This window comes from Callionymus lyra, unplaced genomic scaffold, assembly GCF_982586985.1.
Source record: "Callionymus lyra unplaced genomic scaffold, fCalLyr1.hap1.1 HAP1_SCAFFOLD_48, whole genome shotgun sequence".
NCBI classification, from domain to species: Eukaryota; Metazoa; Chordata; class Actinopteri; order Syngnathiformes; family Callionymidae; genus Callionymus; species Callionymus lyra.
The window spans coordinates 132,501-145,000 of record NW_028258562.1 but is presented as its reverse complement, the minus strand read 5'-3'; the positions used below and the strand labels follow the sequence as shown (position 1 = coordinate 145,000).

The 12,500-nt window shown below is 63.3% G+C and overlaps 1 non-coding gene across 1 annotated transcript; it reads left to right on the top strand.

Moving 5' to 3' along the window:
* The first annotated feature begins 5,316 nt into the window (after positions 1-5,316).
* LOC148058696 (5S ribosomal RNA) lies at positions 5,317-5,435 on the top strand. Its single transcript, XR_015709609.1, has one exon. It is a non-coding gene; the product is annotated as a 5S ribosomal RNA (ribosomal RNA).
* The last annotated feature ends 7,065 nt before the right edge of the window (positions 5,436-12,500 follow it).

Here is a 12,500-nt window from a genome sequence, read left to right as displayed (position 1 = left end):
GCTCTTTTTCCCCCTCTCCCAACCAGGGGGCCTTGGGAGCCTCCTCCTGCGGGGATGGGGAACCAGGGGCCTGGGGAACATTTTCAACACTTTGGGGCATTTTTAAACACTTTGCTCTTTTTCCCCCTCTCCCAACCAGGGGGCCTGGGGAGCCTCCTCCTGCGGGGATGGGGAACCAGGGGCCTGGGGAACATTTTCAACACTTTGGGGCATTTTTAAACACTTTGCTCTTTTTCCCCCTCTCCCAACCAGGGGGCCTGGGGAGCCTCCTCCTGCGGGGATGGGGAACCAGGGGCCTGGGGAACATTTTCAACACTTTGGGGCATTTTTAAACACTTTGCTCTTTTTCCCCCTCTCCCAACCAGGGGCCTGGGGAGCCTCCTCCTGCGGGCATGGAGAACCAGGGGGCCTGGGGAGCCTCCTCCTGCGGGGATGGGGAACCAGGGGCCTGGGGGGCCTCCTCCTGCGGGGATGGAGAACCAGGGGGCCTGGGGAGCCTCCTCCTGCGGGGATGGGGAACCAGGGGGCCTGGGGAGCCTCCTCCTGCGGGGATGGGGAACCAGGGGGCCTGGGGAGCCTCCTCCTGCGGGGATGGAGAACCAGGGGGCCTGGGGAGCCTCCTCCTGCGGTCATGGAGAACCAGGGGGCCTGGGGAGCCTCCTCCTGCGGGCATGGAGAACCAGGGGCCTGGGGAGCCTCCTCCTGCGGGGATGGAGAACCAGGGGGCCTGGGGAGCCTCCTCCTGCGGGCATGGAGAACCAGGGGGCCTGGGGAGCCTCCTCCTGCGGGCATGGAGAACCAGGGGGCCTGGGGAGCCTCCTCCTGCGGGGATGGGGAACCAGGGGCCTGGGGAGCCTCCTCCTGCGGGGATGGAGAACCAAGGGGCCTGGGGAGCCTCCTCCTGCGGGGATGGGGAACCAAGGGGCCTGGGGAGCCTCCTCCTGCGGGCATGGAGAACATGGGGGCCTGGGGAGCCTCCTCCTGCGGGGATGGAGAACCAGGGGGCCTGGGGAGCCTCCTCCTGCGGGGATGGGGAACCAGGGGGCCTGGGGAGCCTCCTCCTGCGGGGATGGAGAACCAGGGGGCCTGGGGAGCCTCCTCCTGCGGGCATGGAGAACCAGGGGGCCTGGGGAGCCTCCTCCTGCGGGGATGGAGAACCAGGGCGCCTGGGGAGCCTCCTCCTGCGGGGATGGGGAACCAGGGGGCCTGGGGAGCCTCCTCCTGCGGGGATGGGGAACCAGGGGGCCTGGGGAGCCTCCTCCTGCGGGGATGGAGAACCAGGGGGCCTGGGGAGCCTCCTCCTGCGGTCATGGAGAACCAGGGGGCCTGGGGAGCCTCCTCCTGCGGGCATGGAGAACCAGGGGCCTGGGGAGCCTCCTCCTGCGGGGATGGAGAACCAGGGGGCCTGGGGAGCCTCCTCCTGCGGGCATGGAGAACCAGGGGGCCTGGGGAGCCTCCTCCTGCGGGCATGGAGAACCAGGGGGCCTGGGGAGCCTCCTCCTGCGGGGATGGGGAACCAGGGGCCTGGGGAGCCTCCTCCTGCGGGGATGGAGAACCAAGGGGCCTGGGGAGCCTCCTCCTGCGGGCATGGAGAACATGGGGGCCTGGGGAGCCTCCTCCTGCGGGGATGGAGAACCAGGGGGCCTGGGGAGCCTCCTCCTGCGGGCATGGAGAACCAGGGGGCCTGGGGAGCCTCCTCCTGCGGGGATGGGGAACCAGGGGGCCTGGGGAGCCTCCTCCTGCGGGGATGGAGAACCAGGGGGCCTGGGGAGCCTCCTCCTGCGGGCATGGAGAACCAGGGGGCCTGGGGAGCCTCCTCCTGCGGGGATGGAGAACCAGGGCGCCTGGGGAGCCTCCTCCTGCGGGGATGGAGAACCAGGGGCCTGGGGAGCCTCCTCCTGCGGGGATGGAGAACCAAGGGGCCTGGGGAGCCTCCTCCTGCGGGCATGGAGAACATGGGGGCCTGGGGAGCCTCCTCCTGCGGGGATGGAGAACCAGGGGGCCTGGGGAGCCTCCTCCTGCGGGGATGGGGAACCAGGGGGCCTGGGGAGCCTCCTCCTGCGGTGATGGGGAACCATGGGGCCTGGGGAGCCTCCTCCTGCGGGGATGGAGAACCAGGGGGCCTGGGGAGCCTCCTCCTGCGGGGATGGAGAACCAGGGCGCCTGGGGAGCCTACTCCTGCGGGGATGGAGAACCAAGGGGCCTGGGGAGCCTCCTCCTGCGGGCATGGAGAACATGGGGGCCTGGGGAGCCTCCTCCTGCGGGGATGGAGAACCAGGGGGCCTGGGGAGCCTCCTCCTGCGGGGATGGAGAACCAGGGGGCCTGGGGAGCCTCCTCCTGCGGGCATGGAGAACCAGGGGGCCTGGGGAGCCTCCTCCTGCGGGGATGGGGAACCAGGGGCCTGGGGAGCCTCCTCCTGCGGGCATGGAGAACCAGGGGGCCTGGGGAGCCTCCTCCTGCGGGGATGGGGAACCAGGGGGCCTGGGGAGCCTCCTCCTGCACCAGGGGGCCTGGGGAGCCTCCTCCTGCGGGGATGGGGAACCAGGGGGCCTGGGGAGCCTCCTCCTGCGGTGATGGGGAACCATGGGGCCTGGGGAGCCTCCTCCTGCGGGGATGGGGAACCAGGGGGCCTGGGGAGCCTCCTCCTGCGGGGATGGGGAACCAGGGGCCTGGGGAGCCTCCTCCTGCACCAGGGGGCCTGGGGAGCCTCCTCCTGCGGGGATGGGGAACCAGGGGGCCTGGGGAGCCTCCTCCTGCGGGGATGGAGAACCAGGGGGCCTGGGGAGCCTCCTCCTGCGGTCATGGAGAACCAGGGGGCCTGGGGAGCCTCCTCCTGCGGGCATGGAGAACCAGGGGCCTGGGGAGCCTCCTCCTGCGGGGATGGAGAACCAGGGGGCCTGGGGAGCCTCCTCCTGCGGGCATGGAGAACCAGGGGGCCTGGGGAGCCTCCTCCTGCGGGCATGGAGAACCAGGGGGCCTGGGGAGCCTCCTCCTGCGGGGATGGGGAACCAGGGGCCTGGGGAGCCTCCTCCTGCGGGGATGGAGAACCAAGGGGCCTGGGGAGCCTCCTCCTGCGGGCATGGAGAACATGGGGGCCTGGGGAGCCTCCTCCTGCGGGGATGGAGAACCAGGGGGCCTGGGGAGCCTCCTCCTGCGGGCATGGAGAACCAGGGGGCCTGGGGAGCCTCCTCCTGCGGGGATGGGGAACCAGGGGGCCTGGGGAGCCTCCTCCTGCGGGGATGGAGAACCAGGGGGCCTGGGGAGCCTCCTCCTGCGGGCATGGAGAACCAGGGGGCCTGGGGAGCCTCCTCCTGCGGGGATGGAGAACCAGGGCGCCTGGGGAGCCTCCTCCTGCGGGGATGGAGAACCAGGGGCCTGGGGAGCCTCCTCCTGCGGGGATGGGGAACCAAGGGGCCTGGGGAGCCTCCTCCTGCGGGCATGGAGAACATGGGGGCCTGGGGAGCCTCCTCCTGCGGGGATGGAGAACCAGGGGGCCTGGGGAGCCTCCTCCTGCGGGGATGGGGAACCAGGGGGCCTGGGGAGCCTCCTCCTGCGGGGATGGAGAACCAGGGGGCCTGGGGAGCCTCCTCCTGCGGGCATGGAGAACCAGGGGGCCTGGGGAGCCTCCTCCTGCGGGGATGGAGAACCAGGGCGCCTGGGGAGCCTCCTCCTGCGGGGATGGGGAACCAGGGGGCCTGGGGAGCCTCCTCCTGCGGGGATGGGGAACCAGGGGGCCTGGGGAGCCTCCTCCTGCGGGGATGGAGAACCAGGGGGCCTGGGGAGCCTCCTCCTGCGGTCATGGAGAACCAGGGGGCCTGGGGAGCCTCCTCCTGCGGGCATGGAGAACCAGGGGCCTGGGGAGCCTCCTCCTGCGGGGATGGAGAACCAGGGGGCCTGGGGAGCCTCCTCCTGCGGGCATGGAGAACCAGGGGGCCTGGGGAGCCTCCTCCTGCGGGCATGGAGAACCAGGGGGCCTGGGGAGCCTCCTCCTGCGGGGATGGGGAACCAGGGGCCTGGGGAGCCTCCTCCTGCGGGGATGGAGAACCAAGGGGCCTGGGGAGCCTCCTCCTGCGGGCATGGAGAACATGGGGGCCTGGGGAGCCTCCTCCTGCGGGGATGGAGAACCAGGGGGCCTGGGGAGCCTCCTCCTGCGGGCATGGAGAACCAGGGGGCCTGGGGAGCCTCCTCCTGCGGGGATGGGGAACCAGGGGGCCTGGGGAGCCTCCTCCTGCGGGGATGGAGAACCAGGGGGCCTGGGGAGCCTCCTCCTGCGGGCATGGAGAACCAGGGGGCCTGGGGAGCCTCCTCCTGCGGGGATGGAGAACCAGGGCGCCTGGGGAGCCTCCTCCTGCGGGGATGGAGAACCAGGGGCCTGGGGAGCCTCCTCCTGCGGGGATGGAGAACCAAGGGGCCTGGGGAGCCTCCTCCTGCGGGCATGGAGAACATGGGGGCCTGGGGAGCCTCCTCCTGCGGGGATGGAGAACCAGGGGGCCTGGGGAGCCTCCTCCTGCGGGGATGGGGAACCAGGGGGCCTGGGGAGCCTCCTCCTGCGGTGATGGGGAACCATGGGGCCTGGGGAGCCTCCTCCTGCGGGGATGGAGAACCAGGGGGCCTGGGGAGCCTCCTCCTGCGGGGATGGAGAACCAGGGCGCCTGGGGAGCCTACTCCTGCGGGGATGGAGAACCAAGGGGCCTGGGGAGCCTCCTCCTGCGGGCATGGAGAACATGGGGGCCTGGGGAGCCTCCTCCTGCGGGGATGGAGAACCAGGGGGCCTGGGGAGCCTCCTCCTGCGGGGATGGAGAACCAGGGGGCCTGGGGAGCCTCCTCCTGCGGGCATGGAGAACCAGGGGGCCTGGGGAGCCTCCTCCTGCGGGGATGGGGAACCAGGGGCCTGGGGAGCCTCCTCCTGCGGGCATGGAGAACCAGGGGGCCTGGGGAGCCTCCTCCTGCGGGGATGGGGAACCAGGGGGCCTGGGGAGCCTCCTCCTGCACCAGGGGGCCTGGGGAGCCTCCTCCTGCGGGGATGGGGAACCAGGGGGCCTGGGGAGCCTCCTCCTGCGGTGATGGGGAACCATGGGGCCTGGGGAGCCTCCTCCTGCGGGGATGGGGAACCAGGGGGCCTGGGGAGCCTCCTCCTGCGGGGATGGGGAACCAGGGGCCTGGGGAGCCTCCTCCTGCACCAGGGGGCCTGGGGAGCCTCCTCCTGCGGGGATGGGGAACCAGGGGGCCTGGGGAGCCTCCTCCTGCGGGGATGGGGAACCAGGGGCCTGGGGAACATTTTCAACACTTTGGGGCATTTCACAAGCGCTTCCCTCGCTTACGGCCACACCACCCTGAATGAGCCCGATCTCGTCTGATCTCGGAAGCCAAGCAGGGTCGGGCCCAGTTAGTACTTGGATGGGAGACCGCCTGGGAATACTGGGTGCTGTAAGCATTTTTTTTTGCCATTATTTGTGGGTAGAAAAGTGAGAAAAGTGACCTAAAATAGAACCGGGACTAGGCGGCAGTTCCCCCCACCAGGCGGCGGCATTTGGGGCATTATTTGTGGGTAAGAAAGTGAGAAAAGTGACCTAAAATAGAACCGGGACTAGGCGGCAGTTCCCCCCACCAGGCGGCGGCATTTGGGGCATTATTTGTGGGTCAGAAAGTGAGAAAAGTGACCTAAAATAGAACCGGGACTAGGCGGCAGTTCCCCCCACCAGGCGGCGGCATTTGGGGCATTATTTGTGGGTCAGAAAGTGAGAAAAGTGACCTAAAATAGAACCGGGACTAGGCGGCAGTTCCCCCCACCAGGCGGCGGCATTTGGGGCATTATTTGTGGGTCAGAAAGTGAGAAAAGTGACCTAAAATAGAACCGGGACTAGGCGGCAGTTCCCCCCACCAGGCGGCGGCATTTGGGGCATTATTTGTGGGTCAGAAAGTGAGAAAAGTGACCTAAAATAGAACCGGGACTAGGCGGCAGTTCCCCCCACCAGGCGGCGGCATTTGGGGCATTATTTGTGGGTCAGAAAGTGAGAAAAGTGACCTAAAATAGAACCGGGACTAGGCGGCAGTTCCCCCCACCAGGCGGCGGCATTTGGGGCATTATTTGTGGGTCAGAAAGTGAGAAAAGTGACCTAAAATAGAACCGGGACTAGGCGGCAGTTCCCCCCACCAGGCGGCGGCATTTGGGGCATTATTTGTGGGTCAGAAAGTGAGAAAAGTGACCTAAAATAGAACCGGGACTAGGCGGCAGTTCCCCCCACCAGGCGGCGGCATTTGGGGCATTATTTGTGGGTCAGAAAGTGAGAAAAGTGACCTAAAATAGAACCGGGACTAGGCGGCAGTTCCCCCCACCAGGCGGCGGCATTTGGGGCATTATTTGTGGGTCAGAAAGTGAGAAAAGTGACCTAAAATAGAACCGGGACTAGGCGGCAGTTCCCCCCACCAGGCGGCGGCATTTGGGGCATTATTTGTGGGTCAGAAAGTGAGAAAAGTGACCTAAAATAGAACCGGGACTAGGCGGCAGTTCCCCCCACCAGGCGGCGGCATTTGGGGCATTATTTGTGGGTCAGAAAGTGAGAAAAGTGACCTAAAATAGAACCGGGACTAGGCGGCAGTTCCCCCACCAGGTGGCGGCATTTGGGGACCCGTAGTGTGGGCAGAAAACTCACCAAAGTGACTTAAAATAGAACCGGTGCAGGCGGCATGTTCCCCCACCAGATGGCGGCATTTGGGGACCCGTAGTGTGGGCAGAAAACTCACCAAAGTGACTTAAAATAGAACCGGTGCAGGCGGCATGTTCCCCCACCAGATGGCGGCATTTGGGGACCCGTAGTGTGGGTAGAAAACTCACCAAAGTGACTTAAAATAGAACCGGTGCAGGCGGCATGTTCCCCCACCAGATGGCGGCATTTGGGGACCCGTAGTGTGGGTAGAAAACTCACCAAAGTGACTTAAAATAGAACCGGTGCAGGCGGCATGTTCCCCCACCAGATGGCGGCATTTGGGGAGCCGTAGTGTGGGCAGAAAACTCACCAAAGTGACTTAAAATAGAACCGGTGCAGGCGGCATGTTCCCCCACCAGATGGCGGCATTTGGGGAGCCGTAGTGTGGGCAGAAAACTCACCAAAGTGACTTAAAATAGAACCGGTGCAGGCGGCATGTTCCCCCACCAGATGGCGGCATTTGGGGACCCGTAGTGTGGGCAGAAAACTCACCAAAGTGACTTAAAATAGAACCGGTGCAGGCGGCATGTTCCCCCACCAGATGGCGGCATTTGGGGAGCCGTAGTGTGGGCAGAAAACGCACCAAAGTGACTTAAAATAGAACCGGTGCAGGCGGCATGTTCCCCCACCAGATGGCGGCATTTGGGGACCCGTAGTGTGGGCAGAAAACTCACCAAAGTGACTTAAAATAGAACCGGTGCAGGCGGCATGTTCCCCCACCAGATGGCGGCATTTGGGGACCTGCAGTGTGGGTAGAAAACTCACCAAAGTGTCCTAAAATAGAACCGGGACCAGGGGGCCTCTTCCCCCACCAGGTGGCGGGCTTGGGGGGCTTGGTTTCCGGGTAGAAAACTCACCAAAGTGTCCTAAAATAGAACCGGGACCAGGGGGCATGCTCCCCCACCAGGCGGCGGGCTTGGGGGGCTTGGTTTGCGGGTAGAAAACTCACCAAAGTGTCCTAAAATAGAACCAGGACCAGGGGGCATGTTCCCCCACCAGGCGGCGGGCTTGGGGGGCTTGGTTTGCGGGTAGAAAACTCACCAAAGTGTCCTAAAATAGAACCGGGACCAGGGGGCCTCTTCCCCCACCAGGCGGCGGGCTTGGGGGGCTTGGTTTGCGGGTAGAAAACTCACCAAAGTGACCTAAAATAGAACCGGGCTAGGCGGCATGTTCCCCCACCAGGCGGCGGGCTTGGGGGGCTTGGTTTGCGGGTAGAAAACTCACCAAAGTGTCCTAAAATAGAACCGGGACCAGGGGGCATGTTCCCCCACCAGGCGGCGGGCTTGGGGGGCTTGGTTTGCGGGTAGAAAACTCACCAAAGTGTCCTAAAATAGAACCGGGACCAGGGGGCATCTTCCCCCACCAGGCGGCGGGCTTGGGGGGCTTGGTTTGCGGGTAGAAAACTCACCAAAGTGTCCTAAAATAGAACCGGGACCAGGGGGCATCTTCCCCCACCAGGCGGCGGGCTTGGGGGGCTTGGTTTGCGGGTAGAAAACTCACCAAAGTGTCCTAAAATAGAACCGGGACCAGGGGGCCTCTTCCCCCACCAGGCGGCGGGCTTGGGGGGCTTGGTTTGCGGGTAGAAAACTCACCAAAGTGACCTAAAATAGAACCGGGCCAGGCGGCATGCTCCCCCACCAGGCGGCGGGCTTGGGGGGCTTGGTTTGCGGGTAGAAAACTCACCAAAGTATCGGCAAAATAGAACCAGGGAAGGGGGGGATGTCGGTCACAAGGTGCCCGAGTCAGAGAACCAGGAAAACGGACATAAATCCAGAAAACCTCGGTGTCTGACTGCTCCTCAAAAAGTGGTCTTTTTGATGTCACGAGCGCAACCACCTAGAGGTTAATGGGGAGGGATGGTGTGAGCGCAAACGGATTTTTCCTAAGTGTGACTGCTCCTCAAAAAGTGGTCTTTTTGATGTCACGAGCGCAACCACCTAGAGGTTAATGGGGAGGGATGGTGTGAGCGCAAACGGATTTTTCCTAAGTGTGACTGCTCCTCAAAAAGTGGTCTTTTTGATGTCACGAGCGCAACCACCTAGAGGTTAATAGGGAGCGAGTACAACAGGGGAGGGAGTGAATGGGCTCGGACTGTGGCCGAGCCTGGTGCCTCAAAATCGGACAAGGTTGGACTGGAAGCCCGCTGAGAACTCTGGTTCTTTTGCCAGACGAAACGAATTTTTTCCGAGTGTGACTGCTCTGCAAAAAGTGGTCTTTTTGATGTCACGAGCGCAACCACCTAGAGGTTAATGGGGAGGGAGTGGAAAAAACGACAAAGTGTTGAGCTCCGGACCGGGATGGCGGGCGACTCGAGCGGTCATGCCCGACTTTGAGACACTTTGTCGCGGTCATGCGAGCGACCTCCACTGCTCCCCGGAGGTGCCCCGGACCGGGTTGGCGGGTGACTCGAGCGGTCCTGCCCGACTTTGAGACCCTTTGTCGCGGTCATGCGGGCGTCCTCCGCCGGTCCCCGGAGGTGCCCCGGACCGGGTTGGCGGGTGACTCGAGCGGTCATGCCCGACTTTGAGACACTTTGTCGCGGTCATGCGGGCGACCTCCGCCGGTCCCTGGAGGTGCCCCGGACCGGGTTGGCGGGTGACTCGAGCGGTCGTGCCCGACTTTGAGACACTTTGTCGCGGTCATGCGGGCGTCCTCCGCCGGTCCCTGGAGGTGCCCCGGACCGGGTTGGCGGGTGACTCGAGCGGTCGTGCCCGACTTTGAGACACTTTGTCGCGGTCATGCGGGCGTCCTCCGCCGGTCCCTGGAGGTGCCCCGGACCGGGTTGGCGGGTGACTCGAGCAGTCATGCCCGACTTTGAGACACTTTGTCGCGGTCATGCGGGCGTCCTCCGCCGGTCCCTGGAGGTGCCCCGGACCGGGTTGGCGGGTGACTCGAGCGGTCATGCCCGACTTTGAGACACTTTGTCGCGGTCATGCGGGCGTCCTCCGCCGGTCCCTGGAGGTGCCCCGGACCGGGTTGGCGGGTGACTCGAGCGGTCGTGCCCGACTTTGAGACACTTTGTCGCGGTCATGCGAGCGACCTCCGCCGGTCCCCGGAGGTGCCCCGGACCGGGTTGGCGGGTGACTCGAACGGTCGTGCCCGACTTTGAGACACTTTGTCGCGGTCATGCGGGCGTCCTCCGCCGGTCCCTGGAGGTGCCCCGGACCGGGTTGGCGGGTGACTCGAGCGGTCGTGCCCGACTTTGAGACACTTTGTCGCGGTCATGCGGGCGTCCTCCGCCGGTCCCTGGAGGTGCCCCGGACCGGGTTGGCGGGTGACTCGAGCGGTCATGCCCGACTTTGAGACACTTTGTCGCGGTCATGCGGGCGTCCTCCGCCGGTCCCTGGAGGTTCCCCGGACCGGGTCGGCGGGTGACTCAAGCGGTCATGCCCGACTTTGAGACACTTTGCCGCGGTCATGCGGGCGACCTCCGCCGGTCCCTGGAGGTGCCCCGGACCGGGTTGGCGGGTGACTCAAGCGGTCATGCCCGACTTTGAGACACTTTGCCGCGGTCATGCGGGCGACCTCCGCCGGTCCCTGTAGGTGTCCCGGACCGGGTTGGCGGGTGACTCGAGCGGTCATGCCCGACTTTGAGACACTTTGTCGCGGTCATGCGGGCGTCCTCCGCCGGTCCCTGGAGGTGCCCCGGACCGGGTTGGCGGGTGACTCAAGCGGTCATGCCCGACTTTGAGACACTTTGCCGCGGTCATGCGGGCGACCTCCGCCGGTCCCTGGAGGTGCCCCGGACCGGGTTGGCGGGTGACTCAAGCGGTCCTGCCCGACTTTGAGACACTTTGCCGCGGTCATGCGGGCGACCTCCGCCGGTCCCTGGAGGTGCCCCGGACCGGGTTGGCGGGTGACTCGAGCGGTCGTGCCCGACTTTGAGACACTTTGCCGCGGTCATGCGGGCGACCTCCGCCGGTCCCTGGATGTCGGGCTCCAGTGAGGTCGGCGGGGGAAGGCTCGGGCTGAGGCCGACTTCGGTGCCTCAAAGTCGGACAAGGTTGGATTGGAAGTCCGCTGTGTTGAGGACCAGTGGCATTCGGCGGTGGAACGCTCAGAACTTGGCCGACATCGGTGCCTCAACGTCGGACAAGGTTGGAGTGGATGACCGCTGATAACTCTGGTTCTTTTGCCAGACGAAAGAAATTTTTCCCGAGTGTGACTGCTCTGAAAAAAGTGGTCTTTTTGATGTCACGAGCGCAACCACCTAGAGGTTAATAGGGAGGCACCATAACAGGAGAGGGAGTGAAAAGGCTCGGACGGTGGCCGAGCCTGGTGCCTCAAAATCGGACAAGGTTGGAGTGGATGACCGCTGAAAACTCTGGTTCTTTTGCCAGACGAAAGAAATTTTTTCCGAGTGTGACTGCTCTGAAAAAAGTGGTCTTTTTGATGTCACGAGCGCAACCACCTAGAGGTTAATAGGGAGGCACCATAACAGGAGAGGGAGTGAAAAGGCTCGGACGGTGGCCGAGCGTGGTGCCTCAAAATCGGACAAGGTTGGAGTGGATGACCGCTGAAAACTCTGGTTCTTTTGCCAGACGAAAGAATTTTTTTCCGAGTGTGACTGCTCTGAAAAAAGTGGTCTTTTTGATGTCACGAGCGCAACCACCTAGAGGTTAATAGGGAGGCACCATAACAGGAGAGGGAGTGAAAAGGCTCGGACGGTGGCCGAGCCTGGTGCCTCAAAATCGGACAAGGTTGGAGTGGATGACCGCTGAAAACTCTGGTTCTTTTGCCAGACGAAAGAAATTTTTCCCGAGTGTGACTGCTCTGCAAAAAGTGGTCTTTTTGATGTCACGAGCGCAACCACCTAGAGGTTAATAGGGAGGCACCATAACAGGAGAGGGAGTGAAAAGGCTCGGAGGGTGGCCGAGCCTGGTGCCTCAAAATCGGACAAGGTTGGAGTGGATGACCGCTGAAAACTCTGGTTCTTTTGCCAGACGAAAGAAATTTTTCCCGAGTGTGACTGCTCTGCAAAAAGTGGTCTTTTTGATGTCACGAGCGCAACCACCTAGAGGTTAATAGGGAGGCACCACAACAGGAGAGGGAGTGAAAAGGCTCGGAGGGTGGCCGAGCCTGGTGCCTCAAAATCGGACAAGGTTGGAGTGAATGACCGCTGAACACTCTGGTTCTTTTGCCAGACGAAAGAAATTTTTTCCGAGTGTGACTGCTCTGCAAAAAGTGGTCTTTTTGATGTCACGAGCGCAACCACCTAGAGGTTAATAGGGAGGCACCATAACAGGAGAGGGAGTGAAAAGGCTCGGAGGGTGGCCGAGCCTGGTGCCTCAAAATCGGACAAGGTTGGAGTGGATGGCCGCTGAAAACTCTGGTTCTTTTGCCTGACGAAAGAAATTTTTTCCGAGTGTGACTGCTCTGCAAAAAGTGGTCTTTTTGATGTCACGAGCGCAACCACCTAGAGGTTAATAGGGAGGCACCATAACAGGAGAGGGAAGGAAAAGGCTCGGAGGGTGGCCGAGCCTGGTGCCTCAAAATCGGACAAGGTTGGAGTGGATGACCGCTGAAAACTCTGGTTCTTTTGCCTGACGAAAGAAATTTTTTCCGAGTGTGACTGCTCTGCAAAAAGTGGTCTTTTTGATGTCACGAGCGCAACCACCTAGAGGTTAGTAGGGAGGCACCATAACAGGAGAGGGAGTGAAAAGGCTCGGAGGGTGGCCGAGCCTGGTGCCTCAAAGTCGGACAAGGTTGGAGTGGATGGCCGCGGAGAACTCTGGTTCTTTTGCCTGACGAAAGAAATTTTTTCCGAGTGTGACTGCTCCTCAAAAAGTGGT